Below are 8,277 nucleotides of genomic sequence, written 5' to 3'. Positions count from 1 at the left end.
TCATTGTAGAGAAACAGCAAACATTAAATACATGCCATAAATCCAATGCAATCTACAGGATGTTTTCACTCTGTTACTTGGGTTTCTTAGAGAAAGAATTCTACTCATTTCACCTAAGGTTTTAAATTTCTGAAACCATTACAAGGAGCTTTGAAGAGCCAAATTTCAAAAAAGAAACTAAATTTTAGGTGTTTAAAAATTTTCCTACAAAGTGGTTTTCTTCACCAAAAACACAAGCAACAAAATAAAAAAGGAGATAAATTGGACAACATCAAAATAAAAAACTTTTGTGCTTCAGAGGTCAATACTAAGAAAATGAAAAAGGAGCCGACAGAATGGGAGGAAATATTTGCAAATCATGTAGTGGGTAAGGGACTTCTATCTAGGATGTATAAAGAAGTGCAACTCAAAAATAAAGAGACAAATAATCCAATTCTTCCACAAAAGTGTTTTTTTTTTTTTTTCTTTTGGAGTGTAATACCATATTTCTTCTAAAGAAATATTTCTTAAGTTGCCTGTTTGCTGCCAAAGAAATGACAGCACAGACAAGAAAACAGCACAATTTAACCCCCATCACACACATGCCACAATCACATCATGATTATATACCCCCTGCACCTGGACTTTAAAAGGCCTCCACCTGAATGTTTCATTGGAAGAAATGAATGGCCTGTTGAATGTAGAAGGTAAATAAAGGAAGGAACAGCAGAGCAGCAGATAGACTCACTGTGTTTACTATTAATACAATCAAGTGATTCTAGCTCTTAAAGACAGAATGCCCTGTGAGTTAAATATTATCTCTCCGGGGAAAGGAATGAAATAACAACACAGTCTAAGAATCTGAATCCCAAAGCACCAAAGCGGATTTTTAAAAATTAAGCAAATCCAAATTTCTTCCCTCAAAATTGCATAATCTCTCTTCTTCCTAAAAAATAAAAATAAAAAAACCTCACTGCCTTTAGAATCCGACTTGTAGCAACCCTATAGGACAGTGTAGAACTGCCCCATAGGCTTTACAAGGCTGTAATCTTTATGGAAGCAAACTGTCCCATCTTTCTCACACACAGTGCTTAACCACTGTGCCACCAGGGCTCCTTTGCTTCTTCCTACATCTTATAAATACTTCTCAAAGAGGACCAAAAGAGGGACTCTTTTTTGACAGATCAAACAATTTAACATACATCACACTCACTTGCAGCATTACATTGTTGCTCCTATAATTTCAGCCCTGAACAAGTTTAATAATAGTCTGCTCCAGAAATGCAAAATGGTTTGAATGAAAGAGAAAACTGCCTCCCTCAACTATCATTTCTCCACTCTGCCAATATACATTAAAAGAAAAAAAAAAAAAAAAAAAAACCTGCCTCCCTCAGAAACCACAGGCCACTCTTATTGAGACCCAAACGTTACAGAATCAGCAGCTTACAATTTCATGAGACATCATATCTCCTTTAAAAATGGTTATGAACTGTAATTTTCTCATTGCCTTTGGAATGCATTTCCCATTTCTGAAATAAACGGGAAACCTAGGCTAGGCTGCAGTTTAAATTGGTGATCAAGTAATGCAAAACAACACACTCAATCCACAGCAGTTGGTGTGCATGAGAATGTCTGTGTGCATGAGTGTGTGCATGCACGTGTGTGTGTGTGTATAAATTCCTTACAGGAGATAGCCACAGAAAGTATCAGTATTTTAATTAAAAAAAGGAGTTAAAATTGAAATGTGATCTCCTATAGTTTATCAAAGAAGATGACACTAAGCACATCACAATAATCCAACAATGAATGGCATAATTTCTAATTTTAATCAAGTGTTTTATTTGGCCAGAAGAGGATACATGTATACATGAGAATGTCATTGAGCTTGAACCAATAACAACGTGAAATAAGCCACACTTCCTCCTTTTACAATTAAAGTGATACTTGAAGCTCATGTATCCATGAGCCAATACTTATTTCACTGGGCTTTTTAATGGGGCTTCAGTGTCTCTAAAAGTTTTTTTTTTTTTTTTTTGGCAGTTGGTCAGTCCCCACAGAGTGTATAGGGAATACGAGACATACTGTTAGGAACAAACAGAAATGTTTAAACAGCTGAAACACAGCCATAAAATGGGTTTTCACAGCAGTTGAACCCTAACAAACAACAATGGCTTCAAAGTTAAAAACAACAACAAATTTAAAAACTGCACTCATTAGAATGGGTTTGTTGTTGTTATGTGCCAGTCGAGTCGGCCCTGACTCATAGTGACCCCTCCTTGGGTTTCCGAGGCAGTATCACTATGGAAGTAGGATTGCCCAACCTTCCTTCCGAGGAGTGGCTGGTGGGTTTGAACCGCCAGCCTTCTGTTTAGCAGTCAAGTGCTTTAGCCACTATGCTACCAGAGCTCCTTAGAGAAGTGAATTCATTCCTCTTGGGCAAAGGGAGTAGCACACGGAAAATACTTCGGATCTGTTCTCTGGTTACTTATACATATAAAAAGCATTTATATTCCACCTAATTACTAAGCTAGTACTTCAGAACCTTTCATTATGCTTTGTTATAAGTAAAAAATAAACTCTGAACATAGGCTGTTTCAGTCAAGAAATTAAAAATAAGTCTTTATATAAATAATTCTTACAACTCAATATTAACAAGACAACCTAATAAAAAGTGGGAGAACTATTTGAACACCTCACTAAAAAAGACGGCAAATAAGCATACAAAATGATGCTCAACATCATTAGTCATTAAACACCAAAGAAAAGCATTTGCCATCCAGTCATCCTGACTCATGGCGACCCATTTGCTTTGGAGCAGAACTGTGCTCCACTGGGTTTTCACGACTGTGACATTTCAGAAGCAGATCACCAGGCCTTGCTTCTGGGGCACCTCTGGGTGGATTCCACACCAATGATCTTTTAGTTAGCAGCCAAGAGCTTAGTCATTAGGGAACGTAAACTGAAACCACCATGAGGTACTATTACACATCCACTACCATTTTTATGTGCCAGGGAGTTGACTCCAACTCATAGTAACGTTATATGACAGAGTAAAACTGCCCTATAGGGCTTCCTAGGCTGTAAATCTTTACGGGGGCAGGTCTCCAGGTCTTTTCTCCCAGGGAGAGAAGCTGGTGGACTTCGACCTTTTTGTTAGCAGCTGAATGCTTTAACCATTGCACCACCAGAGTTCCTACATGACCATTAGAAGGGCTAAAATCAAAGACTGACAACACCAATCGTTGGTGAGGATGTGAAGCAACTGAAATACTCACGTATTGCTAGTGAGAATGCAAAATGGTACAACCACTTAGGAAAACAGTTCACCTGTTGCTTATAAAATTAAATATATACTTGCCATGCAACCTGGCATACAATTCCTAATTATTTACCCCAGAGAAATTTTAAAAAGATGTCCCCACAAAGATCTGTACACAAATGTTCATAGAAGCTTTATTTATAATAGTAAAAAACTAGAAACAGCTCAAATATCCATGGATTGGTGAATGGATACAAACTGTAGTATATACAGACAATGAAATACTACACAGCAATAAGAAAGAATGGACAGTTCCTATACATGCAACATATCTCAAAAACATTATATTAAGTGGGAGGAAAAAAAGACACAAAAATCTATATATTATATGATTTGCTAACAATCTACTAGAAAGATTCTAGAAAGAGTAAAACTATAATGACAGAACGTAGATCAGTGATTGCCAGCAGCTAGGGTATGGGAAGTGACTGCATAGAAAGCAGTGAGAAAACTTTACAGAGATGATGAAAATATTCTATACTTTGGTTGTAGTGATGGCTACATGGCTATATACTTTTTATCAAAATTCTCTGAACTATAAACTGGGTGAATGTATGATACATAAAATTTTACCTCAATGTGGTACAGTGAATTACTTGGTATGGGTCTCCTAGCCACTGTGTTTGTGACGCCCACCCAACTACTGAGTGGAACTATGCAAATGTAAACTGTGGTCCATCAAGTGGACTGCACAGCTTATTAGTAATGTAAATAGGATACGTGGCACTCTTGTGAGGGTGGAAACAAGGTGTATGGAATTCTAAAGTAGGGATTGGTCAGTTTTGTCATTCTGCTAGGCTTAAAATGAGCCCTCCTCGGAAGAAAGGTTGGGCAATCTACTTCTGTAGTGATATCGCCTCAGAAACCCAAGGAGGGGTTGCTGTGAGTCGGATCTGACTCAACAGTGGTGAGTCTGGTTTTTGGTTTAGAGGCAAAAGAGGGACCCTTACTGCCATCAAGAGAGAAGAGCTGGAGGTGGAGTGGAGCGTATCCTTAGACCTGAGATCCTTGCAATGGACCTCCTTGGCAGAAAGATGGCAGAGATGGCTGGCAGAGAAATTGATGGCATCAGAGCCAAGAGGCGTAAGACAGAGTGGTGGGCTTGCTGGCCAAAGAAGGGGGAAAGCTGACTGCCTTTATGCAAGAGACTTACTGGTGAAGGGGGTACACCCAGATGTACCTATCAACAGAGCTAAAAGAGCCTTGTAATACTTTCCCAAGCAGGGCAAAAGCCAGGCGGAGAAGCCAAGGGACAAAGAGAGGACAAGGCTGAGGGAAGCTTGTTCTGATCAAAGAATTGTATCCCGAGCAGTTCCTGAACCTGAATTGTAACCTGTTACTTCCCTAATAAACTCCATAATAGTTTGTGAGTTCTGTGTGGTCACTGCAACAAATTATCAAACCCAGCAGAGAAGTAGTGAGTGCCATGGGAAGGATGGCTGGTGTCAGACTTGGCAAAAAGGCTGGAGGGTGGCAGCATGTCTGGCCTCATAGGAATCAGCCTAGGGCTGCTGATGGTGATTTTGCTGCCCCCATGTACTTTTGCACTCAATGAAGTTGAATAAAGAAAAAATAACTTTTTCTTAATAATCGTAATCTACAGGCAATTCCACCTTCAAAAACAAAATTCTTGCTTAGAATGAATACTAATAATAAAAGATTGATCAGTGTTCATTCATCAAATGTACCATGCCAACGTACAGTGTTAATAACGGGAAGCTGGGTTCAGGGTTTATGGAACTCTCTGTACTACTATCTTTACAACTGACTTTGTAAATCTAAAAATTGTTCTAAAAATTAAAGTTTAATAAAAAAAAGATTGATCGCTGAAAATAAGAACTATCTTCTTTACATGCCAAATCTCTACAGGAAAAGCAGCTATAAAAACTTGGAAATCTTTCCCCAGAAAATTGGATCTCAAAGGCTAAAACTAGAACGTAGTCTGTCACTAGTTAGAAAGGGGAAAACATTATTGAAATTGTTTGGCAATAAAACATTTAAGCAACAATATTCTTAAACTTAGAAAGACTGAGATCAGAATTTTAAAATTCCAAACTACGCAGTTTTTTTATCCACCTAAAGGTGTTCCTTTGTAGAAATACCTTCTTTGTCTTACGGGCAAGTTCAGTATCTTTACTACTTTCTCTTGTACAAAAATAATTTTATTAACCAGCAGGCTCAGTAAGGCTTTGGAGGCAGTTGGCACTGTAGGTTTTTAAAATTTCCATCTCATTCCTTCCTTTTCAGTTCACAGTGGAGTTTGTAACATGAACAGAAGAGTGAATCTATCCCTGCAGAGAGCTCGGTTGTTGCTGTGTGCCATGAGGGGATCGTGACTCATGGTGATGTATATGACAGAGTAGCATTGCCCCACAAGGAGCAGATCACCTGGTCTTTTCTTCCTAAGCCAAGCCACTAGGTGGGTTCGAACGGTCATCCTTTTGATTCGCAGCTGAGTGCTTAACCACTGCACCACCATGGTTCCTTGTAAAGAGCTTTAGGAACACACAATTGAGTCATTCTGGTGACCGCCAATTTCATCAATGTTCCCATTAAAACCAACTCTGTGGCTAGGTACATAGCCTGAAAGATCCCTCAAATGGTTATCAAGCATATCTTTAATTTGTGCCCTCCTGCTTCTCCAAGGTGTTAAAGTTGTTCTCATTAACCTGAGCTGGGCACTATACACATAGAAAGAACCTTACTAACAAGAAACTGTGACCCTGAATTCTAACTGAAAATATAATTACAATATTAATATTTTCTATCATTGCTTCATTAAGAGAATCAGGTCAACTGCACCAGAAACAACGATGATAAAAATCAAAGCAGGATTAGATTTTATGAGCCCCAAAGGAAAATGCTGGCTCACAGGATGTGCAATGCTGATTTAGAAGAGTTAGTTAACAATCTCTTTGGCTGGTTCTGTACTACACTAGCACAAAGCTTAATATTTAGTGACTATTATGGTACAACAACAACAACATTGGTATTTAAGGAGCTCTGGTGGCATAGTGTCTAAGGCATTTGACTGCTAACCAGAAGGCTAGCGGTTCAAAACCCAACAGCCACTCCATGGAACGAAGACTGGACAATCTAATTCCGTAGAGATACCGCCCTGGAAACCCAAGGAGGAGCTGCTATGAGTCGAAATCTACTGGACAGCAGTAAGCTTGGGTTTTTTTTTTTTTTTTTTGTATAATGTTAATGAGGCAGAATTAGAGGCAGTTATATTAAAGAGGCAGAATATGATCTATAGGATTAGGCTGTATTTTGAGTCAATCTCTTTTGAGGTATGAAAGAGATTAAACAAGCAAGCAGAGAACAGAGGAACCTGACTACCACCAAGAAATTAGAGCTGGGAGGGAAGTGCATCCTTTGGACCTGGGGTATCTGCACTGAGACCTTCCTAGACGGTGGTGAATATTGATGCCGAGACATATGGAGATCTGCAAGGAACTCCAGACCCACAGATGCTGAAAGGAGACAAGGACTCTCCCCATCCCCCGAGCTCACAGAGAGCAAGCCTTCCCCTAGGGCTGGTACTCTGGATTTGGACTTCTAGCCTCCTAACCTGTGAGAGAACACATTTCTGTTTGTTAAAGTCATTCACTTCTGTGAATATTTACAGCCTTGGAAACCCAACTGAGGTCAATATGAGTTGGCATCAACTCGATGGCAGTGTTCTTTCTTTTTTCCCCCACTTAGTACTAGACACCTAAGACACTATTCAGGAGCTCTGGTAGCATAGTGCCTAAGGCACTAGACTGCTAACCAGAAGGCTGGCAGTTCAAACCCACCAGCCACTCCTCAGAAGGAAGATGGGGCAATCTACTTCCGTAGTGATACCACCTCGGAAATCCAAGGAGAGGTAGCTATGAGTCAGGGCTGACTCGATGGCACATAACAACAACAACAACAACAACACTTAACCATTTGCAACACTTAGTGAACCGCCAGCCCTCTGGTTAGCAGGCAAGTGTCTTAGCCACTATGCTACCAGAGCTCAGAAACCCAAGGAGGGGTGGCTATGAGTTGGGTCCAACTGGACAGCACATAACAACAACAACAACAAGACACTATTGAACAAAGTAGAAAAAAACTTTTCAACTTAGTCCAAGACTGAAAAAAAAAACACCAATGACTTGTTACATGTTTCATATTAGGTACAAATTACTGACAGCAGCTGTTGTCCATAGGACTAATAAGGCCAGGTTTGAGATACCAAGAACTAAACAGACAAAATTAACATTTTTTAAAAGGGTATTAATTCAAAGGCAAATATAAGAGAAACAAGTTTGACTACATTTTCTTAACTTTTTCTTCTCTCAAAAGTCTTCTTGGGGATAAAATTTCATTATCCTTTATTCTAGCACTGTTTCAACAGACACTAAACTATAGTAACCATCATGTGGAAGAGGTCATTTATACCCCAAGGAGTTTTAAAGCTGTGCCTTAGTATCAAGTTGCATGACTGGCCTACAAACGCTGTCAGATAGTGACAGACAGAATCCAGATCTCCTGGCTCCCAATCTCAGTCCCCTGATGCACCAGTACCCCCCTTCCACTATTTATTAATTGAATAGTATTTATCAAGTACCCAGTATGCGACTTCCACTGTTTTAGGTGCTTGGGCTACATCAGTGAATAAAAACAAACACTCCTCCCCTCAAGGAGTTAATTCACACCATGATACACCCACTCAGCATAAACCCTAACAATAATGGTGTTATTATAGTTTTATAGATGCTGTCTTCCTCTACTCCATATGTGTTAAAAAATTTTTTAAAAAAGTACTTATTTCCTAACTCAAACTCTTCAGGTAAGTAATCTCTTTTATCAATGTCACACCATCCAAGCCTTGGGGACTCCAAAGCTTCAAAGAGACACACTCTCACAGAAACTTCTAGTGGAGTTAGCACCTTTTCAGGCTGGAAACTTCATTCAATACCACCTCCCTTAACTTAAAAGCAGAGGGT

Source organism: Orycteropus afer, unplaced genomic scaffold (genome assembly GCF_000298275.1).
Source record: "Orycteropus afer afer isolate SDZICR_OR568_19922 unplaced genomic scaffold, OryAfe1.0 scaffold00786, whole genome shotgun sequence".
Lineage (NCBI taxonomy): Eukaryota > Metazoa > Chordata > Mammalia > Tubulidentata > Orycteropodidae > Orycteropus > Orycteropus afer.
This window is presented reverse-complemented; position numbering follows the sequence as displayed.